This window comes from Camelus bactrianus, chromosome 31, assembly GCF_048773025.1.
Source record: "Camelus bactrianus isolate YW-2024 breed Bactrian camel chromosome 31, ASM4877302v1, whole genome shotgun sequence".
In the NCBI taxonomy this organism is placed as follows: Eukaryota; Metazoa; Chordata; class Mammalia; order Artiodactyla; family Camelidae; genus Camelus; species Camelus bactrianus.
In genome coordinates, this window is record NC_133569.1 from 25884507 (window position 1) to 25909761 (window position 25255).

Consider the following 25255-nt stretch of genomic DNA (forward strand, 5'->3'; position numbering starts at 1 on the left):
TTAGTGGGGGGGGGGGGAGGTGTTAATCATCACATCGAAGAATTTGTCTTGCTCCCCTAGGAAGCACCTGACACAGTACAGTGAGGACAGAATCCTGCACTCACACAGCTGCAGGGCTGCCAGACTGAGCCATGCAGCACGACGCCAGCGCAATTTAAATTTCAACTAAGCACGTCATTTTTTGGTGTAGGTATAGCCCACGTGTACTTTCTTAGTATAAAGATTTTTTTGTACTAAAAACTTACAGTGCTGACAACGTCACGTGTCCAGTGCTGGCATGAGGGCTGGTTGAGGTAGAGCCTTGGTAATTTATAGCTTCAATCATCACCGATTAAAATTTCCAGCAGAACCTCCCCCCTCACCAGAAGCAAAGCTCATTAAGAGACCGTTTGGTGTCAGCTAAGCTAGAGGGCCCTGATTCTTGATTTAATATTGCCTGTCTTTGAAGTAAACTTTTAGGGTCTCTAATTCAGTAAGTTGTCACAGCATTGCATCCACATGTGGGTAGTAAAAGGAACAGATAAACAGATCTCAAGGTCACGAACTTAAGCTTAAAAAGGAACACTTGGGAAGGACTGCAGGGGGCATGAAAAATAAAACTGAGTGGAGGGAGTCTCATATTAAGGATAAAGCTCAAAGATACATTTTTATGGTGTGTTTTTATTACTTAGGACAATATTTACACACGCCTATTACTCTTGCCCTGGGACTGGCCACTACAGGAAACCACCCCCAACGGATTCTCCATTTACAAATTTTGTACAAGGCCCCAAACAGCAGCCAATGTCCACTGGAACTTCCAGCTCCAAGACCCACAATCAACAGGAACCCTGTTCAAAACCCAAAAAAGTGGTCCGGTGGCCTTGCTTGTCCTTTCGAGGACGGCCATACGGGCTTCAGACCAGCTCGTGAATGGGCCCCCGTGTGGCCGAATCCACTCCTGCACAGGAGGCGGGTAGAGACAGTTGCTCTGAGAAGACTGTCCCCTGTCTTTTGTCCCCCACATATTATGTCGCCCCAAATAGCCCCCACAGTCCAATAAATCGACTGCAGAAATATAAAATGAAGGGGAATAAACTGCAGCTTGCCACTCGAAAATTGGCTTGAAGGTTTCATTAACAGTAAACCCGGGAGGAGCCGAATGAGAGGCCTCTGATGAAGCCCAGTGTGCCTCCCCGCTCGGTGTCTGGGTCCCTTGGGAACTCCGGGGTGCGGTCGGGGCTCTTCCCAGCCCATTCCGATGGCTGCGGTTTGCCACCTGCTGATTTGGTCATGAAGGGCAGGCGCCCCTCTCTGCCTGCTGAAGGTAAGGCCTCATCCATCATGTGTGCAGTTCTAGGAGCCGCTGCACTCTCAGAAACAGAGACAGGCCCAGCCAGAGAGAGACAGGGACGGCACGGTAAGTCTCAGCCCTACGCCACACCGGCATCTTCGGCAAAACTGAAGACGAGGCTTCCAGAGAGAGAATGGGAGACACAACCGCTGGGTCCAGTTACTTAAATGACTGCACATAGGAGCATCGTTCCACTCACAGGGGCAGAGCCCGTTTCAAAGGGTGTCAGCTACCAGAAGATTTCATATTAAATTAGGAGTCATTAAGAGCAGTCTGAAGAAGACGAACAGAAATGCAAAACAGAAACAGACTCACAGACACAGAACACAAACTTGTGGTTGCCGGGGTGGAGGGGTGTGGGAAGGGACAGACTGGGAGTCCGAAATTTGTAGATACTGACAGGCATATACAGAATAGAGAAACAAGGTTATACTGTACAGCACAGGGAAATATATGCAAGATCTTGTGGTGGCTCACGGTGAAATAGAAGCGACAATGAATACATGTACTGAAAAATTGTGCTCTACACTGGAAACTGAAACAACATTGTAAACTGACTATAACTCAAAAAAATAAAATTAAAAAAAAAAGAGTAGGCTGAAAAGCAAATTGTCTTTGCAGAGCCCCTACCCAGAGGTTCTGAGATTCCGTGACTTCATTCCCATCTACTCTTCAGTTACAATCCTCTTTAAAATAGCAGCCGCCCCGCTCACTCCCTTCTCTAAACTCACACAGCACTTGGCGCCCGGCCACGCCCCTGGGCACTTCCCACGTGCTGCCTGCACGTCCGGTCACCGTCAACACGTGCAGGCGCCGTGACTGGGCAGAGGAGCCCGGACGACGCAGGCACTGGCCTCTGCTCCGAGGGGGCTGGTCTCCTGCCAGGCGCAAGCCATCGCTTCACTCCCTCTCCAGCCCCTCGTCATCAACGCCATCACTCCTGCTGTGTCTTTACTTTCAGAGGGATTAATCAGTCTTCTAGTTTGAATCCAGTGTTGACGAATAATCAGACGGGGATACGACTGTCATAGTCAGCTTTCTGCTTTATAATAATAACCATGAGTGTGTTACACGGAATTGAAGGATTTCTGAGCCTTAGAATGAAACATTCTTCGTTTGAAGCTTCCCTTCCCAAACCAAAGTGTTTATTCTATCGCAGACACTAGCGTGTTCCCGGGTCAGACAGGGTGACGACCCCCGAGCCGTCTGGACCTGGGCTTGGGGGGGTCTCACCTCCTGGTGGGCCCAGTGGGCCCCAAGTGACGCTCAGCTCCTCCCGCTGCGGCCCCACCGAGCCGCCAGGACCCCAGCACCTCCGTCCCTCACTCAGGGCCTGGGTCCGGGGCTCAGGGCCGCCCCCGTAACTCCGCCCCGGGGCCGTGGCTGCCTGCAGTCTGTCTGCGGGGAGGCGGAGCTCAGCGTGGAGCTGGCCAGCCTTTGCTGCCTACCTCCCAGCTGCCGAGGTGGCGTTTTCTGGGAGCTGCTTCTCCCTGGGCTGCCCACCCGCCTGCGGTTCTCCTCGCCGTCAGCACGAGCCGACGAGCCCAAACAATGGCGATGCTACAGCCCTCTTCCCCATAGAGTTTCTTTTCTGGTCTGCCATGTTTACCACGTGGCCCTTTGCAGAAACCGCTTGTCGAGCCTGACCTGGGCAGCATTTCTGCGGAGCCTAATGGACGTAACTCACGAGTCAGGTTCCTTCTTCGCGGCCCTGCAAGCCCTCCCTCTCACGGCCCCGCTGCGGCCGGGCGCTCGGTCCCAGGTAACAGACCCCCACTGGGCATGCGTGCGGCGCCTCCCGGTTCCGCGCATGCGCAGTGGGGGGGGGAGGCGCTCCCCCTGAGCGCGTGGTGTCGTCGTCTTTCCTCTTCCGTCTCAGTCACTGCTCCCTTCCCGCCACCTGGAGGACTTTCAGGGGCCGCTAAGGAAAGCTCCTTCGTCCCCCTGAACTGAGCGCGCCGCCGTCCTGCCGGGACCCGAGAGAGGCCCTGCCGCCCAGTGGGTGAAGTCGCACTCGCTCTCCCGAAAAGGCCCTGGAGACCCCGGCGAAGCGGGGAGACGCAGCAGCGAGCAGAAGGGAGGCCCGCCCGCGCCTCCGCGCGCGTCGCCAGGGCAGGCTGGGCGCGCAGCTGCGCCGGGGCGCCCACCGCGGCGGGGCCGGGAGCTGCCCGCCCGTGCCAGCGCCGGGGCGCCCAGCCCTGCTTCGGCTCAGAGTTCATTTTGGACGGCAGCGACTGGGCGTCTCTGCAGAGATGCCCTGATGACATCTGGGGCCCTCATCTCAGCAGAGCAAGAAGACACGGAGGGAAGAAACCGGGAGCGGCGGGGAGGGACCTACTCGTTGTGCCAGGAGGCGTTCTTAGGCACAGACGGACGCCAACGAGCCCGAGCACGTCACTGGAAGCTTGTCGCGAGGACTCCGGAGAGCCAGCTCAGAACCTGCAGCAGCAGGGAGGTTCGGGGCCACGCGGGGGGAGGAGCCCCAGCTCCAGGGGCGTCGAGGCGCCGCCCCACCCCCTCCACGGCTTCTTCCGCCGGGAGGGACCTCTGCGCGGTGGCCCAGCACCGGAGCCTGGCCGGTGCAGAGCCCCAGGCAGGAGCCGCCGGTTGGCCGGGCCTTGACCCTGTGACCAGACTGGCTGCCAGAGAGCAGAGAGCGTGAGGCCGCCCTGCGCTTGCAGAGGAAGTGGGCCCGCCTTCCTTCCCCGGAACCCACACAGTATCAGATCCCTGCCCCACGGTGGGAAGATTCAGGAACTGGCTACCAACCTAACACCCAGCGATGACCCACCGCAGCCCATCCTGTCGGCCCCGATCACCCTCAGGCACCATTCTTGCCGCACTTCTGCACGGGAGGGAAGACTTCTGCATCAAACGTCACCTACTCCCACTGCGATTCTCACTCGTACAACCAGAAAGCAGGTGCGCTGCCCAAGAAAACCCCCAACGTCCCCTATGGCTGCCATCCAACACCAGTCAGGGGCTCTGTTGACAAGATACTTTCCATCCAAGCAAAGGGTTTGTAGGAAGTGAGACAAGAAATCTCGAGGGGGCCCGGCCACGTGGGGCTTCGTGAAGCTGTGGCAAAGCCCTTCTCTGGCTCTGAGAGCTGGGAGCCCTCTGGGAACACCAGGCAGACGTGTGACACGAGTGGACCTATCATAAAAGACAAGTCTGTGTGGAAAACAGACCTTGGGGACAAGTGTGGAAACTGGAAGATCAGGAAGGAGGTCACTCCAGGGCTCTGGACACCACGTGTGACAATGGCTGGGACATCAGAGTAAGCGTGGGTGCAATAAGAAGAGGTCAGACTCAGGACATGTTTTCAAAGTAGACCTTGGCCAAGGCCCCCTGTTAAGGAGATGAGCATTCACTTACTTCACCAGCTTCTCCCCAACACGCGTGCGCGCGCGCGCACACACGCACGCGCGCACACACACACACACACACACACACACCCCCTCTTCCCACGCTCCCAATGCGGTTAAATCACAAATCACAAACTTGGGTTTAGTCGATATGCCATATTTTCCCATTATACATCTTTAAGTTCCATATTGTTAACAGCCAAGTCAGAGAGACTGGAACTGAGCATCTTGAGAGAGAAGCACTGTCCTTCATCCAGTTCTCAGAACTGATGCCAGCCCCTTGTGCAGAACCATTGGTAAACCAGGCTTAAATATCTTTATCCTCAATCTGCTGGTACTAGAGTGCTCTCCTGGAAAGCACAGCTGTGCCTGCGCAAGAGCTGACAATGTGGGAAAATCAGGCATGGTGGGAGTGAGAAGTGGGGGGGTGAGTGTTGTTAGGGTGCCAGCAGTCCCACCCAGGATTTGCCACTTGACAGTGAGGGTTGGTGCACACTCTGAATTTGAAGGAAAAATGAATCAGAAGATGCACAGCTCTCAGTAAGCAACTAAGGCTGTGTGGTCACTTAGGGTCTGTATCAGCTACCTCCTGCTGTGTAAAAAATTCCAGCAAACTTAGCCTAACACACCCAGCGCTATCTCACAGTTTCTGTAAGTGGGGTGCTGAACGTGGTGTAGCTGAGTGGTCTGCCAGGGTCTCACAAGACTGGGACAAAGGTACCAGCTAGGACTGGGGCTCCCGTGGGGGTCACATTCCTCTAGAAGCTCACGCGGTTGCTGGAGGACTTCTGTCACTGAGGCTGCAGCACCTCCTGTCGTCAAGGCTGCAGTGGCTCCGCTCTGCTCCAAATGCCACAGGGATGCCCTGGACTTTCTGTGGGGCTGCCGCTGACCCCGACTGGGACCCTATGCGTGGTGGACGTGCAGGGTCTCCAGCCCAGTCTCCAAACCTCCCGGTCCAGCTGGAGGATCTCTGTGTCTCAGCCCCTCACAGCTTCTAGGCTCCAAGTCAAACCACACATGTGACCATACGTGGCGTTTGTTGCCTCCACATTTCAGAGAAGCCCAGCCAATCCTGTGTATCCTGAGTGATGAGGATGTGAGGACCAGCAGCATGTTCTTCTCTTCCCTTTGCAGAGGATGTGCTGGCATGACCCACAGCAACTTCATTCACACGCCAGGCTTCCCTGATACAGCACCTGGGGCTCTCCAGAGAAACAGAACCAGTACAATCACTACCTCTATTTCTATCTCTATCCCCACCTCTATCTCTGTCATATCTATATCTATCAATCAATCTAGAAAGAGAGACTGATAAGCAATTGGCTCGCTCAGTTGTAGGGGCAAAAATCAGTAGGGGCAGGTCAGCAGACTGAAAATTCAGCCAAAAGTTAATATCACAGTTTTGAGTCTGAACGCGAGGAACTCAGGCCGAATTTTCAAGTTGCAGTCTGGTGGCAGAATTCCTCCTTCCCTGAAAGAGTCCTCAGTCTTTTGCTCTAAGGACATTAGCTGATTGCTTGAGGTCCATTACAGAGGATAACCTGCTTTAATTAAAGTCAACTGCTAGTGGGGGAGGGCATAGCTCAGTGGTAGCATGTGCTTAGCATGCACAAGGTCCTGGGTTCAGTCCCCAGTACCCCCATCTAAAAGAAGTAATAATAAATAAAGATAAAACCTAACTACCTCCTTCCCTCTCGCCAAAAACAAAACAAAACAAAACAACAACAACAAAAAAACAGGATAAAATTCTGGGCTTGAAAAAGACATAGAAAACAGTAAGAAAAATAAAAGGTAAAAATATAAAATGATAATACAGGCTGTAAAATGAAAACAATTTTTTAAAAAGTCAACTGATAGCAAATGTCGGTCACATCTACAAAATGCCTTCCCAGCAGCACCTGCACTGGGTTTGACCAAACAAACGGGCACCACGGTCTAGCCAGGTTGACGTATAAAGTGGCCCCTCGTGAGACGTCCCTCTCTCTCCTCCTCAGGACAGCGGACAATGGCTGCTGCTTCCCCCTCAGCACCTGCTTACGTGCATGCTCCCAAGATGCTCCCTGTGTAAAGTGATGTCACATAACCTGTTTGGTGGGGGCCTGCTCCAGTTTTGTGTTGCTGTGAAGCCAACTGTCCCAAAACAGTGGCTTGAAACAATACAGTCTCATATTATTATTACCTCCGTGGCTCTGGGTTGACCAAGGTCGGCAGGACGGTTCTCAGCAGGGCCTTTCACGTGGTTATCGGGGGGTGGCAGCCACCCTGACGGCTCTTCACGCCCACGTCTGGCTCCTGGGCTGGGAGCTAGAAAGCAGCTGGAGCCCCAGACCATTTCTCTGTGTGGTCTCTTCACATGGTGGCCCCAGAGTAGCCGGAATTCTTACAAGACAGCTAGAGTTGCTAAGAGAGTAAATCTTAAATGGTCTCATCACACACATGTTCACACACACACACACACACACACACACACAGCTATGTAAGGTGATGGATGTGTGAGGTAATCACTCCACAATACATTATACATATCAAATCATCACTTTGTACAACTTAAACTTACACGATATAATATGTTAATTCTATCTCAATAAAGCTGGAGAAAAAACGTGTATATAAAAGATGGTTGGAGACTCCCAGAGTGAGTGTCCTAAGGCACAGCCATGTGACCTCTTCTGTCCAGATCTCAGAAATCACACAGCACCACAGAGGCCCACCCGGGTTCAAGGGGAGGCCACATGGAATCTGAGGACATGTGTTCAAGCCACCGCAGAAAGCTTTCTGCTCTGTGATTTGACTCTGAGATTCGCCCCCAGGATCTGAGTGTAATTGCAGGTCTCTGCTCCTGCGGAGCAGTTCCCTCCTGCAAGGAAGCTGCAGCGCCTTCAGAGAGGGGGGTGGACGCGAGCTCCTGCGAGGTGCTCCGAGCCTCCTCATCCTCCCGGGTACCCTGGTCCAGTGCTCGGTGGCATCGTTTCCCATCTGATGCTTTAGCGGAGGGCCCTTTAAATTCCATTGTTACTACAGTTTGGGAAACCACTGCGTCTAACTTCGCTTTTGATTTTTAGCTACTGTCACCATGTGGGAACAAGAGACTCTATTAACACAGCTCAGGAGGACCCTGCATTGGGGCTTGTGTTAGGATTTGAACTTCTTCTCCCATCCTCCCAGTGTCAGTAAAAGCCGTCACTCTACACCACAGAGCTGGAGGCCCAAAGGGCTAATATTCTATATATTGCCTTATAATGGCAGCTGTAAAGTCAGCTGCAAAAGCCTGGCTTTACTGAGTCCTTCAGTCCAAGTGACCGCAGGCAAACATGTACGATGTCATTTTCTGTTTAGTCATCAGATTCTATTTCAGCTTTCTCTGCTTGTATACAAAACCACCCCAAAACTTAGTGGCTTAAAACAACGCTTTCTATTTCTCATGGTGAGCTCACTTCTGCTGATCTTGGTTGGGGTCACTCAACGTGGCTAAATTCAGCTTGTGGATGGACTGGCTGCTGGAAGGTCCCAGGCGCTGACTGACGGCTGGGGCACTCAGCTCCCCTCTGCACGGCCTGATTCTCAGAGCCTTCCTTGGGCCCCTAGAAGAGTTCTCAACCTTGTTCAGCGTCTTAATGGCTTTCTGCATCTCTCTCTTGTTGTACTGAGCACAGTTGCAGTTTAATGCTTATCATGTACATGTTTGTCAAACACCTGTCCTGTCACTGTGATGCGGACCACACAGGACAGGAGCTGCGGGTGTCTGGTTAGAACTGTATCCTCAGCGCTGATCACGGTGCTCGCCATTGAGCAGGACTGGAATGCACAGCCGCTGAACGAAGACATAAAGGGCGGAGATGCACATCCTTGTCCCCTTGTTTGGTGGCTGCGTGGCTTGACAGTGGGGGTTCTCATCCGTAAAGCAGGAACGGGAGTCACTTTCTTGTTGATGTGAAGATGAAAGCAGAAGGTATACACACATGAGCTGAGCACATACTTCGGGTGAGAAGGATGTGGTCAGCCAGTCAGTGTGGGGTTGGTTATGTAGAAGGATTGTTTAATGTTTGACCATTAACTGATTCCTTCTGAGCAATTCAGAAACTATTGTCTGCTTCAGGGGAATTAGGAGGAAAAGGACTAGATGATGCAAAGAATTAAAAATAGGACTATTACATGATCCAGCAGTTTCACTTCTGGATACTTATTTGAAGAACATGAAAACACTAATTCAAAAAGATATTTGCACCCCATATTCACGGCAGCACTGTTTACAGTATCCAAGATGGGGAAACAGCCTAAGTGACCGCTGATGAATGAATGGGTAAAGAAGAAGAGGCATGTCTTTCATGGAGTACTACTCAGTCATAAAGAAGAATGGAGTCCTGCCCTTTGCAACAGCATGGATGGACCTTGAGGGCACTATGTAAAGTGAAACGCCAGGTAACGAAAGACCAATAAACCTATGACCTCCTTTATACGTGGAATCTAAAAAGCAAAACAAAGCATAGATACAAATAAACAGATTGGTGGTTGCCAGAGGGGAGTGGGGGGCGAAGGGCAGGTGAAATGGGTGAAGGGGCCAAAAGGTACAGACTTCCAGTTATGAAATAAGTAGGTCACGTGGATCCTCAGTACAACAACTACAGCTAATAATACTATATTGCATATTCGAAAGTTGCTAAGAGAGTAAATCTTCAAAGCCCTGAACACATTCAAACTTGTGTAACGACGTATGGTGACAGATGGTAAACTAGATGTTATGGTGATTATTCCACAATGGACACAAATACCAAAGCATCCTGTTGCACACCTGACACTAAGATAATGTATCTATTAAACCTCGATTTTTAAAAAATTCATTCATTCTTTCATTTTTTAAAAAAAGAGTAAAGTGAGTTTTTAAACAGAAGGAGTTGGGAACGAGTGGATTAGCTGTAAAGTCAGTATCTGATGCGGGACAACAGAGAGCAGAAGCAGGCGAGGAGCGGCGACCAGGAGCCACGCCTGCGCTGGGCCAGACATAGCTCGCGGGGCCGGGCCTCCCGGCGGGGAAGCGGCCGGTCCCCCGCGTAAGAGCGGAAACTAAGTTGGCGTAGAGCCTCGGGGGGACGGCTGCACAAGGCCCGCCAGAAAGCGTGGCAGCCAAGCCGACCTCGGGAAGACGTTCGCGCTCCCGTCGGGGCCGGGAGCCAAGGGAGTCGGAGCTCTCCAGTGGGCACCAGCAGGGCTCCGGCCCCACGAGCAGACTCTCGCTGGGGATCCGCCACGGACAAGCTCAAAGCTAAGTGGCTCCAGCCTGGGCATATATCAAGGCATCACTTAAGGTGAATTTACACGGTTACATGTCAATATAACTCAATAAAACTGAGCAAAAGAACTGTTACGAAAATCTTTTTTGAGATGAAGATAACAGAAGACGGCGGTGAGCTCTGGCGAGAAACACAAGCTGCCTGTGACGCGGGCGCGTCTGGGGGAAAGTCCGCGGGGCTCCGCGGGGTGGCGGAGTCACGGGCGGGGCCGGGCGCGGGGCTCCGCGGTGTGGCTTGCACTGGGCGCCGCAAGCCCGGGGCCTGGGGTGAGCGAAGTCCGCGGCTCGGGGGACAAGAAACAGGCCACGGGCGGCCAGGGCGCAGGAGGCGAGGAGCGGCGGGCACAGCGCCCAGGCGGGGAGTGCGCGAGGGGAGCCGTCCCGCCGCCAGGCCGGGGGCCGGGGGCTTCATTCTAAGCGTCGGGAGGGGCGTAAGCAGAACGGCTGCTTCACGGGCGAGGCAAGCGAGGCAGGTGCAGATCCCTTTCTTGTCACATGTCCAGTTTTATATCTTTTTTTTTTTTTTTTTTTTGGCCATGAACATATTCTTTCTGTAGCAAGAAAAAACTAAACAAGAGCTATAGAACACCACTAACATCACAGTCGCGGGGCCGCCTGTCACGCGGGCCGGGAACCCAAGCTCCTGCTTCCCTGGTCCTCGGGAGCAATCGCCCAGAGCCCAAGGCAAGGTGAGTCTGAGGCCAACAGACGGGGCGTCTCAGGTGAGGGGAAAGGGAGCCGGGTCTCAGAGAGGGAGGCTGGAAACCAAGGGACCACACCTGGGGCACCCGACACCCCCTCTCGCTTCCAACCCCTGAGTTCTGTGGCCGGAGACACTGCCTGAGGTGGGAAGGCCCTGCCGGGAGGCCCTAGCTTTGAAAGTGCCCCGGGATGTCACTTGTGTGAGCTTCCCTAACCTCCCCTGTGAGTCCCAAATATGCCCAGAGGGAAACATTCAGGCCAGCTGTCCCTCGTGACCGTCGCCGTGGCTCGGTTGAACAGGAGTGTTGCACGCCCGCACGTCACGTAGACATAGCTCTGCCAAGCTCCCTCCTTCTGTTTGGAACGATCTGGGGTGGGATCTGCTTCGCTGACATCCCAGTGTGCCCTGGACGACACGTGCAGCTGAAGGAAGCATTAATTTGGAATGTTCTGGAGCCCCTTCCAGCTCACTTTGAACTGTTCTCTCCAGATCATCCTCCAGCGATAACCCACAAAATTACCTCACAGAAAACCCAACTTCATTCCTGGCACTTTGTAAGTGTGGCACATGATTTGCATCCAGAAGCAGCTGGATGTGGGTGTCAGGGTCCCCATCGCAGAGGGTCCATGAACTTCACCAGCCACGCTGCAGGGAAGAGCCTGGAGAGTGAGACCTTCTGCGTCTGGAAGACGGTTTCCTGAGGCTGATGCTGGAGTCTGGGAGTTGTCCAGCTGGCCTCAGTGATGAACTCTCCCTGAAACGCCTGCAAAGGGAGCTGCAGTAAACCCACGTTCCTGCATTGACTTCCATGATAAAAATCAGAAATTCTTTCCCATGGAAAAGTTTTAGCCACGAGTGGCAATAAAATATTGTACTTTAAAATGAGCTACTTTAGAATGAAAATTACAATTTTCCCAGGAAACCAACTAAAAATAAATCACAAAACACACACTGTGAAAAGTCTAGGTTTCCTGCCAGGAGTTACATTCACTTGGGCAAAACTCGTAAGAAGACAGATGTTCTTTATTTTAACATATTGAACGTTTAGCCATTTCTCTTGAAGGGGTTTATCTTTTGAATGTGACCGTGTGATCTTTTTATTGTTTCCCAGATGTATTATTTTAAGGCCTTTTTATGGCCTTCCTTTAAGTTCTGCCTTGCCAGTGGTCTATAATTTTTTAATGTAATTTTTTGATGGTTTTTTGGGGGTGGGGGGAGTGTCGGTATTTGCACAAAATCAAGTTTAAAAATCCAAGGCCAAAGAGATTTTAAGGTAATATCGTTCTATCTTCCACCATTAAAAGGAGCTCTCTTAGCAGCACCCCTGGCAGACAGCGACCAACTCCATCTGAATGGCCGTGAGGGACCCTGTGATGTCCCAGGGTGTCTCAGGATGTCCACAGCATTGCGGGGAGAACTGGCACCCAAGTGAGCTTTTCCCCACCCGGACTAAATGAAGTCCGCCTCCCTGCTGGAGTCTCTGGCTTTTTATACTGACATGGGACACGAACAATGCTCACGACGGGACAGCCACAGGGCCAGAACTCAGGGGCCCACAGCACATCTCAGAGGGCCAGAAAAGGCTAGTGCTGGTAAGAGCAACGGGAGGCTAGCCCAGAGGCCGCCCCCCCACCCCACCCCAGTGCACCAGCACCAGGGCTCTCAGGCCTGGGAAGTTCCAGGAATGAAGCAGGATGGTGGATTTCTCGCCTCCTGTCCCAGGTGTGCTGGGAAGCGAGTCCGGCACATCACTCAGACCCTGGTGGGCACTCGGGGCTCTCTGCCAAGCAGAGACAGACGGCACTCGTGTGCCTCAGCCAGCTGGACAAGGCTCCTGCATTCTGCTGTTCCTATTTCTTCTTTTTTCTCTCTCTCTCTTTTTTCCCCCTTAACAGAGGTAGTGGGGATTGAGCCAGCCCCTCATGCACCTCGGGCAAGCCGAGCACGCACTCTACTACTGAACTATACCCTCACCCCTCTCATTTCTCCACGTACCTCGACGTTGTGACTTATTCCGAGAGCGTACACCGCCCCTTCCTGGTACCACTGCTTTCCACGGACAATTTCTGTTAACTGATGGCCAGTTTTCTCTCTAGAGACAGACTTCTCAGCGAGTTCCACCTGTTTCACCATTCTTACAGCTGAGGTCTCCTCTTGGCAAACACTTCTGTCTTTTTTTTTAAATAAAAACTGCTTTTTGTACCCAACTGTTGGGTGCAAAGGGGTTCTGTTGGGAGGGCAACAGGGAGAAACATCCCTGCCGGGCTCACCACCTGCCAATGTCAGGAGGCTGGAGGTGCAGGCAGGGGGAGGGCTGTGTCTGTGCTGCCCCAGAGAACGTCGGACCAGAGGTCCCTAAGTGGACTCCCCAGAAGAGCAGTGTTGCCCACCTGGGAACTCGTTACAAACGCAGGTCACCCAGTCGCCCCGCTCCCGCTGAGTGAGAGACTCCACGGCGGACCCCAGGGGTCTGTGCTGTGACAGAGCCCCAGGGGTTCTCCTGCATCTCAGGTGTGACAATAAGCTCCAGAGGGATGTGCTTCTGTCTGGTGGTTCCACCTGTCACATGCAGGTGACCGCGTACACCGTCAAAAGTCAGATCAGAGATGACAGTCTCAACCATTTCTGTCAGGAGACCCCACCAGGATCTGACAAGCTTCTCATCCTGAGCAGCCTACAATGTTCCCTCTTCCCCGGGACCACCGCCAACCTCACCCCCACCTGCCGCCCTCCTCGGTGTGTGAGCTTGGAGGGTGAAGCCAGGGGGCGCCCTTCCTCCCTGGTCTGCGTGTTCCCTAGACTTTTATTTATATATTTTCACTTTCTGGACTTTAAGAAAGTATGTTTCTCATTCTTTATGCACGTCATAATTGAATAGTTGGCCACAGTGTGGAAAAATACACAAAGTGGTCTAAAAAAATCTGATTCTTTTTTTTTTTAACATTTTTTGTTGATTTATAATCATTTTACAATGTTGTGTCAAATTCCAGTGTAGAGCACAATTTTTCAGTTATACATGGACATACATATATTCACTGTCACATTTAAAAAAAATCAGATTCTTTAAGCCAAAAAAATAAAAAAGAAACCTTGTGAAAAGAATGACACTTTTTTCTTTTGATGTTTTTCTCATGCAAACAGCAAGGAAACGCGTCTACCCCTCATGCTCTCCGTTATTCCAAAAAGAATGGAAGGGGCTTAAAGAGATACAGCCAGCGTAACAAGACAGACACCAAGGCAGAGGAATCAGCCAGACGGGAAGCTATTAAAGGAAACATTCTTCACGGAACAGCTTTCCCTCAGGGACGGGATTTCAGGGTCACTTAGTCACTCCTGGACAGTGTAACCCAGCCGTTCCCGGAGGCCTCAGGACTCCACAACCGCACACGCACCCGTGAGAGCCTCGCAGAGCCAGCCTCCTCTCCGCCGTGCTGGGGGCTCTGGAGGACGCCCAGCCCCCCCCTCCTCCCTGCCCACCCAGCGGAGCTCAAAGCAGCCAAGGACAGGCCTCCTTCCTGCCAGGGCCGCCCCGCCCAGGACCCCAGCAGAGGCGCCACCCACCACGCTCTCCTGGCTTGTTTTCCCGTCAGCCATGCTCACTCAGCTTTGGGCGACGCGTGTGGCCCTCTGGCTGTGCCGGGCTCGCCCCCTCTGTGACCTGTGAGTGTAATAAGTCTCTAACTTCTGTGCCTCTCCAAGTGTGGCTTCCGTGGCCATGGAGAAGTGATCCTCAGAGGGGAGGGTACAGCTCAGTGGCAGAGTGCGTGCCTAGCGTGCACAGGTCCTGGGTTCCATCCCCAGCACCTCCATTAAAAATAAAGAAATAAACAAACAAACTAATAAATAAATAAACCCAATTACCTACCCCCCATAAAACATTTTTTAAAAAAAGAAGAAATGATCCCCAGGACCCCAACCAAGGGACCTGGCCCCTTTTCCACCATAATTGGTGACAAGGACAAGGTCACCTCTAAGCATGGGCAGAGGATCCCCCGACCCCCCAGGGACCCTCACCAACTGCACGTGGCTCAGGGACGGGCTGTCCCGGCTGGGACCTACCCCCCGGCCCCGGGAAGGCCGTCATCCCGCCGGCCCGCGTGTGCTGCTCTGCACCGCCGCGTGCTACCTCGCCCCGCCTCGGGGAAGCCCCCCCACCTCCACTTACACCCCCAGACACCCGAGCAGGCCCAGCGCTTACTCAGAACTCCCACGTTTGGAGACACCTATCCCACACCTTGCTGCCTGCTTCAGCTCACGCATCAGATTACCAGGAAGGCTGCCACGGTGCCCTGGGGGCGCCCCGACGAGCGTCTGTGGGACCAGCACGTAGGCTGCACAACGCGCCCCGCCACCGCTGCCCGGGAGCTCACTGCTGTTTAGCAACGTGGGCCGCATGAGACCACACCTCGGGGACTGAACCAAACGTGGCCTTGCTGGTGCTCAGAGGCTTCGGGGTCAAACGGCTTCCTTTGCCCCCCACACACCCATGGAGCACTGAGCTCTGGCCACCTGTGGGCTGCCAGCAGAGGCTGAGGCTCTTAACTGGCTCCACTGGACGCACTGCGTAGACTCCTGCTCTGCCTCGGGTGAGAGGTGGCTCCTGTAATAGTCAGGGCTCTCCAGAGAAACAGAGCCAACGGACACATGGAAGGAAAAAGATGTATCATGAGGAACTGGCTTCCGCGATGACGGAGGCTGGGAAGTCCCACAGCCTGCCATCTGCAGCCTGCAGACCCCGGCAGCAGGCGGTGTAGCACAGTCCAGACAGAGTCCTGGGGACCAGGAGCACTGAGGGCAGGGCAAGACCAACACCCCAGCTCAAGCAGTCAGGCAGGACAAGCTGAATTCTTCCTTCTTATGCCTTTTTTTCCTACTCAGGTCCTCAACTGATTGGGTGAGGCCCACCCACCCTGGAGAGGGCAATCTGCTCTACCAAGTCCACCAATCCGAGTGCTGACCTCATCCAGAAACACCCTCACAGATGCACCCAGAAATAATGTTTAGCCAAATAGCTGGGTATCGGGAGGCCCAGTCCAGTGGGCACATAAAATTAACCATCACACCTCCCAGCAATGGCTCAACATGGCCACAGAGGCCTCCCCGCTGAAGTGGAGGTGGTACCCACTGGAAAACGCCAGATCTGACACACAGGGCCTCTCCAAACTGTAGAAGGATGTGGCCGCCCCTGTGCTCAGCACCTTGTCCGCAGATTTACAGATCTTGACAAAGACACCTCTGCTTTTCCCTTCCTGGCTGGGTGGTGGGCTCCTTGGGACCACATGTTTGACATGGAGAGGGAGCTGGTGTTCTTTACCAACGGCATCACCTCTGTATGTGAGGTAGCCTGTTGGTGAGCAGTGGGCTGCCATCTGGCCTTCACTTCCTCTCTAAAGATGGGTCCTAAATTCTGCCCAGTTGACTGAGTTAGAAGCTGTATTTGTGGCTCTGAAAATGCCATACATAGGCTGTCACCCAAATTCATATATTCACCAAGTCGTAGCGTTGCCAGCTGACCAGTGCTGTGGCCTGGCCAGTGGCAGCGAGGAATTCTCTAATACAAGGCCGCTGGCTTTAGGGCTCTTATGTTTGGAAAGAACTCGCCCAGCCTCAATTCCAATAGTTATCACACATACACCTGCCCTCACCCACCGAGAGACACCGTCTGGCCAATCAGCTCTCCAGGATGCAAACTGTCTCACTGGCCACGGTCCCCTCAAAGGAGAGTCCTCATCCTCAGCTCTTCAGAGCACAGGTAACATCAGGTCACAGGGACATCCGTGCCCTGAAAGAACTGACAGGACCGTGCGGACTCGCTCTGGGCCCCTCATGTACTAAAATGTCTGCTGATGGCTGTAACGTCAGTGCCAGACTGAACACTGTCAGCTGCCCAAGTGGGGTGCTGCTCTAAGACGTGCCCCCCCGGTGGCACACAGATTACACAGGACGACTGCCATCTGCCGCTGGGGCCCCTCCTTATGCGTTAACGTGGGTCGACTCCTTTACAGGACTTCTGCTGCCGTTTCCCACGCACAAGTCAACCCCAGGACACCCACCCAAGGGCGGACTGAAGCTATTCTGGGGCCTCCAGGTATGACAGATCCAGGTTAACGGGCACGTTTCACCCCCAGACAGCACCCCAGTGGGCCCTGGGACAAGGCATCCTTGGAATCACTGTCCCTCATGTTGCCCACAAGCAACTAACCGAATGCCATGATGGACTCCTGAAGAGCTCCTGCTAGAGTCGGGGGGAAGGAACCCTGATGAGTCCATCACCACAGGCATTAATATGGCCAAGTTCACACCTCCTCGAGGAACACACAGCCCACACAGATTTCTCTGACCCCTAAAAGTCTCCTTTTTAGTTATAAGACCCCTGTTACCTTCAACAGGGGATGACTGTGTCTGGATTTCATCCAAAGCAAAACACCCCCAAATCAACCTGATTTCTCAGCCAAGTCCCCACCGCCTTCAGCACGGAAACCCAATCAAGGGCCAGTCAAAAGCTTTGACCCATTAACTGTCAAAAGCCCAGAAGAAGGTCCTGCTTGCCTGGTCTGGACACATAAACATCCAGATGTGCTCAGGTGCGAACCTGAGCAGCTACCTGTTTATTCTGGTCACAAGTGCTGGTTCATGTACCCAAGTCATGCAGTTTCCCGCAGGAGGCAGAGGTCAGAGCAGCAGTGGAACCGTGAGGCTGCCATCAAAGGAGATGGCAAATTTCATCCCCTCAGTGTCAGTCACACCTGGAAACGACCGACACCAAGAATGACCCTGCGCGGACTCCCTCTCAGAGGCCTCTGGGGGCTTCGACAAACTGGGAGAGGGGCCTGTGGCCTCAAAACACCGTCCTGGAGGTTGTACAGCTTCCTCAGACCACAGCCTCTCGAGGCCCCACGGTAAATCGCTGTCGGTGCTCAGCTGGCTGTGGTCATTGGTCCTAATGTGTTTGGCTGGGAGCCCCTGGGACGGCTGGCAGACCCGCGAGGGCTCTCCATGACCAACGTCCGCTGCAACCAACTGGCCCCAAACACTCCAAATTGCGCTCCAGAAGGGGCAGCTGGGAGCTGGACTGCAGGGACCACCCGTCAGGCCCACACGCCATCCAGCCTGGGCGGCTCGGAATCTTCTAGGAGTGACACCGAGGGCACAGACGTCCGGCCCTTACAGGGCAGGACACTGATCCGGAACACAGTTTTAACTGGCCAGAGGGTCTGTGGCTGGCTTGAACAGCGACCCCAAATCCATCCCCTCCGCTGACCACTCTGTTCAACTGCCCCAACGTTGTTTATAGAACTCAGTCTATGGACTGTGTCCCCATTATACCCAGGGCCACTGTGTCAGCTGAGTGTACAGGTGACCAGAAGATTTATTCTCTGTGGATGGAATGTCAAGGTCAGACCCTAAGAGAAGCTACCCAGGCCTTGGCCCATTATGTCCCAATGATCCCCAAGAGTTACTGAAACTTAGCATCAGTTCAGACGCTTCTGGCAGGATTCCAACAGAGGTCTGCAGGCCTCACTAAGCGGCACCTCCACACGGGGCCCCAGGCCTCTGGCCGTGGACAGCCACCTGGGAGGGCACTCACTCTCAGGGCGGACCCCCGCTCCACGCCCCCGGAGGTGACAATGCTTCATCTGCCTCCCCACTGGAACTGAACATCACGTCCTGACCCGCCTTCCACCTCTCGCCCACGCTGGTCCCCGTGGGCTCCCATCAACCCCACGCTGCTTCCCCAGGTCCTGCATCACTGTCTGGATCCACGCGATCTCCTGGGTTCTACTCCCCTGAGATTACAAAACGCCTGACGCCAGTGCCGCGGCCTCCGCAGGCTCCACAGAACTGCGAGTCACTAACCTCATGGTGACGCTGCCAAAGGCGGGGCAGGCCCCTGTGGGGTGCAGTCGCCACCTGCGTTCCTCACATCACTTCCCCTTGCCCTGCTCCCCAGCCCAGCCCCTCCCCATCTGCTCTTTTCATGGGGGTTGACAGACATGTCTCACGACTTCTGCTTCCCTAAGCTACTAGCCAGGACGTGGAACCCCCCCCCCAACTGCCAACCCTCTCATGCACCGCACTTCTCAGGCTCCCGGCCTCCACAGCCGCTTCCCAGGGCCCCACGGCACTCACCTCCCTGCCACCCACAACCCCCTCGGCATCTGCCCAGACCTCAGGGTGGCACCCCCACTGTGGAGGTGGCAGCACACACGTTAACCCCTGATAGCTGGGTCTGCTGCACAGATGTGCACCTGCGCACACAGCACTGACGCTGTTCTGAATTTGGCCAGATGGTCCCAAGTCCTGGGGCCGCAAGGCTTCCCTGGAGATGTGAACATCTGGGGAAAGTCAAGGCCTCCATTATTATCCAGCTGAGGGGACCCAAATTCCAGGCACCTTGTATGTTCGCCCAGATCCCTGCACAGTCCAGCCAAATGCCTCTGTCCTCCCAGACCCCACAACCATCCACGCACGGGACAGACCTGGAGATTATCACGCCCTAGCTGCTGCCTCCAGGGGACCAGACTGCGACCCCAAGGGAAACGCACACCTGCTGCACCTTCCTTCCCCTAATGGCGTGAGCCTCCCCTTCACACCTCGTGGCATCGGGAGCGCCCATGACATCTGCCCCACCGCACTGTCTGCGTTCTCCTCACACGGGCAGAGGCTGACGCATGCGGCCCCCACACCTCCAGTCATAGGTTTGGCTGTAATCGTGGAGGCAGCTGCACTGGGGCAGGTGCTGCCCCCTCCCCAGGTCAAACCACATCAAATATCTCAGCAAGTCAACAGCTGTCTGCTGCCCACACAGAGCATGTTCCAAAAATACCCAGAACTCATCTCCAATTCAAGAAGCCTGAGAACCTCTGGCCCGAAAGGTCACTGGGAGACCCTGAGCCCCTCAGCACCTGCTGGCCAAGGAAGGCAGGGTCCAGGCCACTCAGAGACCCTCTTGTGTGAACGTCAAGCGCTCTGGCGAGGACAGATACCCCTCCAGCCACTTGGAGAAGCTGGGAAATCTTCCAAAGCAAAACTGAAGGGTTTTGTTTTTTAGCAATTTTTTTGGTGAAGTACAGTCAGTTACGATGTGTCAGTTCTGGTACACAGCACAGTGTCCCGGTCACGCATACATATACATGTATTCATCTTCATACTCTCTTTCATTAAAGGTTATAACGAGATACTGAATATTGTTCCCTGTGCTGTACAGAAATTTGTTTTTTGTCTATTTTTATATATAGTGGTTAACCTTTGCAAATTTCAAACTCCCAAATTTACCCATCCTATCTCCTTTAAACATAAAATTGTTTACCAAGTCCACGAGTCTGTTTCTCTTCTACAGATGAGTTCACTAGTGTCCCCTTCTTCCTTTTTTTCAGATTCCACATATTGTGAAACCATGTCGTCACTCTAAGTGAAGTTAGTAAATTCCTTAGACCCGCAGGTACCAGCCCGATGCTCCTGCCTCTGCCCTGCTGAGTGCGGAGACTGGCTGCACACCGGCTGCTGAGCACCGGCCATCAAATCGGGGGAGCCCCCCGCTTCTACCCTCTGTGTTCACACTGATTGTCCAGGACCTTGGAGACACCTCCTGTCTACACTCAACGTCTCCCCCACTCAGCGGCAAGAGGAATCCATCCTGTTTGAGAGCCACTGAGGCTCAGGTGGTGTAACACACCTGTGGCCTCGGGACTCCACAGCCACCCGCCCACCTGTGAGAGCCTCGCAGAGCCAGCCTCCTCTCCGCCGCGCCCAGGCAGCGGGGCTCGGGAGGACGCCCAGCCTCCCCCTCCTCCCTGCCCACCCAGCGGAGCTCAAAGCAGCCAAGGACAGGCCTCCTTCCTGCCAGGGCCGCCCCGCCCAGGACCCCAGCAGAGGCGCCACCCACCACGCTCTCCTGGCCTGTTTTCCCGTCGGCCGAGCTCACTCAGCTTTGGGTGACGTGTGGCCCTCTGGGCGTGCTGGGTCTCCTCTCTGGGACGTGTGCGTATAATAAATCCTTAATTTCTACTCCTCTCCAAATGTGACTCCCATGTGCGTGTAGAACTGATCCCCAAAGGACCCCAACTAAGGGGGTTGCCTCGTTCACACAGCAGTCAGTGCACGGTCCGTTCTGGATCTTTCTCTGATTTTGCCTTCCCTGGCCAAGGCCCTCGGACGGCGAAGGGGCCAGGAAGGCAGTAAAAAGCATCCACTGCTAATTTTCGTATTTCAGAAAGCCCAGAAAGAATCAGACCTGACCACCAACACACTGACTGAGACCCTAAGCCTTCCTCTTGAAACCCTGTCAACTCCGGGCGACGAAGCTGCTCTCGCTGCGCTGCCGCCCAAGGCTCTGAGGATTCGTTAGAAAAACGGAAAACTATTAACTAACGCGTCTTTCAAAGCATAACCGTGTAAGAGAGAACAACAACAAAGGCCCACCGGACAGCCCGGGTGGGGCCCAGGCTCCCTGAAACCCCGCTCCCCCGCAGCGGGGACGCACGGCAGCTGGAGGGAGGGCGTCTACGCGACGGTGCGTTAGTTTTCTCAGGCTGCATAACAAAGCTCCCCAGCCTGGGGTCTGAACCCACAGGCGTTTACTGCTTCTCACTCCTGGAGGCTGGAAGTCGAAGGGCAGAGCGGTTTCCCCCGAGGCGGCTCTCCCTGACTCTCAGACGGCCGCCCTCTCCCCGGTCCTCACATGGCCTTGCCTCTGCGCGTCCCCTCTTCCTACAGGAACACCAGGCATATCAGATTAGGACCCGCCCCGACAACCTCATTTTACACTGACCGCCCTTTGAAGGCCCTCTGTCCAAACACGGTCACACTCAGGAGCCGGTGGCTCGGCCTTTGCACGCTGAGGGGACACAGTTCAGCCCCTGACAGACGGCACGCGTTGCTCTGATGGAGCTGGCCCTGAAAGGCAGCGAAGAGTGGTCACCCGCACGGTGATGTGTCTGAATCCTCAAAACAGAGCATAACATAACCACCGCCCGTGACTCCTGGGGAGCCCGGGGGTGGGGGGGACGCACTGCAGGCCTCTCCCCAGGGTCCGGGGCCAGCATCTTCTCTGACGGCCCCAGAACGGCCAGAGCACAGGACATGCAGGGGCAGACGCGGGGGTCTGCCGGGAGCCCAGGCTGCGCGCTGCACGCAGGGGCGTCGGCAGAGCGATCAGGAGCCCCTGCGGACGGAGCTGTGCTTTGTTTGCAAGGAGCTCGTCTCCTTCTAAATGGTTTCGAATGAGGACAGATGTAACAGAGCAGCCTTTCAGTCTGAATTTGCCTCTGTTGTTTCCTTCGCCACCTTGTTCCAAACAGAAGCTTGGCCTGGGCCATGGTCCATCGGCCCTCGCCTTCTGGGGGAGCAGGAAGCACCCAGAGTCAGGCAGCGAGAGTGGAGCCCCACTCGCCCTGAAGGCAGTTCTGTCCGCGGGGCAGCCCCCAGGCACCCCGGGCCTCAGGCAACACCGGTCCCCGTGGCCTCTGGCACTGGGCACCCCCCTGCGTTCCCAGCCAGCCTGTGGCAATGCCCGCTTTTCCTCCCTCACTCGCCCCATTCTTTGCCTTTCTTCCCACGCCTCACTGGGATCGTGCGAAATGCTGCCTGCGAGGGCTCGTAAATCAGCAGAGGACAGAAGCACACACAGCCCTCGTTCAGCTGTCCCCACCTCCTGTGGCATCTCTGGGATCTCCGATGCACCCAGAGCAGAACTCCCTGAATGTTAGTTCGCTGACGGGCCAAAGTCACCTGCCGCACAAGGGGCTCCGTTGCCAGCCCGCCGGCCCCTCCTCTGGGGCAGCGTGGCCTTGACAGCACGAGCTCAGCTTCCAAGAGCACATGGCAAAAGCTGACAGTGAGGGGGAGGGTGCACAGCTCGGGGCAGAGCACGTGCCTGGCGTCCTGGGTTCAGTCCCCGGTACCTCCATTAAAATAAACAAATACACCTAATTAATCCCCCTCAAAAAAAGTTTTTAAGGTGATAAAAGGGCGCATGGCCTCCCAGCACTGCACCCAAATCCGCCCCCACACAGGGCCCCAGCCCTGTTCTCCCTGCTGTGAAGTGGAGACAACCAGCACACCCCCTTCCCTTCTCCACCTTCCTCCCCGGCTTCTGGGGGCATAAAGGGACAGCATGCATCTGGCCTGCGTTCAGCGGCTCTCGGAAGCCACTCACCTATCACGGGCTCCCTGGCCCACTCGTGTGGAATCTGCTGCGTCCTCTGCCAACATCTGGGGAACGAGGCCGGCGGGGGTCTTGTCTACTCCATTAAGCAAAGTGTTGGGAGGCCTTTGGTGCACGCGCCTCTCTGTCACCAGCAAGGCACAAGGCAAGAGAACACTCGAGACAGGATGTAAAGAGCCGACCTTCCTCTGGAAACCAGCTGCCCAACTCTGCTGAAAGACAGCGCCATGGCGTGCACCCACGTCTCCCGGCGCCTGAGAGCGGTGGCCACGTCGCATCACCCTCACCTGTGCCGACAACGAGGGGCCCCGGCCCTGCGAAACAGTGCCCTTGCAAGCGACCACTGGGGCCAACAGACGTCTTTCCCTGCGTCCTTCACGGCAAGCTGCTCGCCCGCCCCGGGCGCAGCGGGCCCTGCTTGCTAGGCTGTGCTCTCCCCCTGTTTCTTATCTTCTGTCTAAGGAAAGGTCCTTCTTTTAAAGGAAATCTCCCTTTCACAACTTATCACACCCACGACTTGAGGCCTGAACTTCACGCATGAAAAGATAAACAGCAATACACGGGCTGGCACGTTCCCAGCCTGCGTCCAGACGGCCCGCCTGGGGACCCCGGCCTGCGGTGGGACGGAGAGGCGGGAGGGGACCGGACTCTGCAGAGGAGGCAGCTCCATTCCTCCCCCGGAGCAGAACCATAAACCATTATCACCTCGTGACGTCTGGGATTTGTTTTTAGAAAGTCCAGAGCAAAGGGAAGACAAGAAGCAAGTTTGGCAAAACCTTGATAATTTCTGAATCTGGATTGGAGGTATCCTGGTTGGATGCCCCAAAGCTGACTCTGGTGCAGGAACTGAGAGGTGAACAGAGGCACGTGAGGGAGGCAGGAAGGGAGGCGGGAAAGGGAAGGAAGCCAAATGTGGGGGGCAGGGTTCAGGAGCGTCACCTGGGGCTGTCCTGAGAAACTGTGGAGGTCCCACGGGCCACCCCCGGAGGGCAAGGGCGCAGGCTCCTTGTCCACCAAGTCCTGAGCCCTGGGCTCAGGCTGCGTCACGCCAGGGACAGAACCACAGGCATCTGAAGGGACTGTCTGCGCGGAACTCCGAAGCCCGAGGGGCGTGGGCGGGGCACCGCGAGCTCCGTCACGTCAGGAAAACATCGACCCTTACGTTACTTTCTCTATTTCTGCATGTCTGAACTGTCCTCGGGCAGGAAGACAGGCAGGCTGATCACCAGAGCAAGAGCCATGGTGATAATTCACACGCTTCCAGGGAAGGAACTCGCTTAAACTCACACCGGTTCACCCCCAGGACCGCATTCCACGTTTGCTTGTCTCGGAGAGCCGTCTCCTCCCTCGTCAGCTGGACTTTCATGCTTTATTTGCTTTTAAACAGAAGCAGAAGTGCGTGTCCCTGTCCCGCCATCCCGGGGGCCGGCTGGCTGGGCAGCCGGGACGCAGCCCAGTCCAGCAAAAACGCAAGTGATGGGCGTCCCCTCGAGGCTGTCAAATGAGGTGGGAATTTCAGGTGCATGAAGCCAAGTCCTTGCCCTGAATGAGCAACTTGCTCGTCGAGGAAACAAGAAATGCACAACGGAACAGTTAGGGGGCAACAACAGAGAACAACAGAAAGGTTTCAGAATCTGAGTCTAATCCAGCCATCCCTGACCTGGGAGAAAGCACGGGCCCCGCGGTTTTCCAGCCTGGCGAGGCCCCGAGGACGGAGGCTCTCCGGCCTGCGAACAGGTAGCGTCAGGTCACAGGAACGAGGCGAAGTTAGCCGCCAGGGAGAGAAACCGGGGGCTTCCGACTTCTCTTGTTGGATTTGTTGTCTTGGCCTGGGAGATGGCCTGAGCCAGAGGACACAGGATGGCCCACAAGCTGCTGGGAAAACCAAACCAGGTGAGGCAGTGACTCCAGGTCAGGGAAGGAGACCCACTGCCCTCTTCCCCACCCCACTGCCATCCCACCTCCGCCTCACCCGTCTTAGAACCACCATGTCTTCTGGGGACTCTGAGAAATCATCTTAGTCAATTTGAAGGGGTCAAAGAATTAACTGGAGATGCCCTGGGTAGCCTGCAGCCCTGTCCTTACTGTTTCTACAGCCTGTGAACAACCCAATACCATTCATTCATTCATTCATTCTGTCACTGTGATGGCTAATTGTGTCAGCTTGATTGGGTGCCCAGATATTTGGTTAAACCTGGTTCTGGCTGTGTCTGTGAGGGTGTTTCTGTATGAGATTAGCTTTGAATCTGTCGACTGAGTGAAGCAGATTGCCCTCCCCCATGTCGGTGGGCCCCATCTAATCAGTTGAAGGCCTGACTGGCCCAAAAGGTGGATGAAGGCAGAGTTTGCTCTCTTTGTGTGACTGTCTTTGAGCTGGGACATCAGTCTCCTCCTG

General features: G+C 54.8%; 1 long non-coding RNA gene across 4 annotated transcripts in view; it reads right to left on the minus strand.

The window, feature by feature from the left end:
• Nucleotides 1-640: 640 nt before the first annotated feature.
• LOC105065417 (uncharacterized) overlaps nt 641-25255 on the minus strand; it is a 54032-nt gene continuing 29417 nt past the window's right edge. For all 4 annotated transcript variants that reach the window (XR_012503499.1, XR_006723192.2, XR_834942.3 and 1 more), the window contains 2 exons: nt 6884-7104; nt 641-5908 (listed from right to left, as the gene is read on the minus strand). This is a non-coding gene — a long non-coding RNA (uncharacterized LOC105065417). The remainder of the gene's footprint in view (nt 5909-6883; nt 7105-25255) is intronic.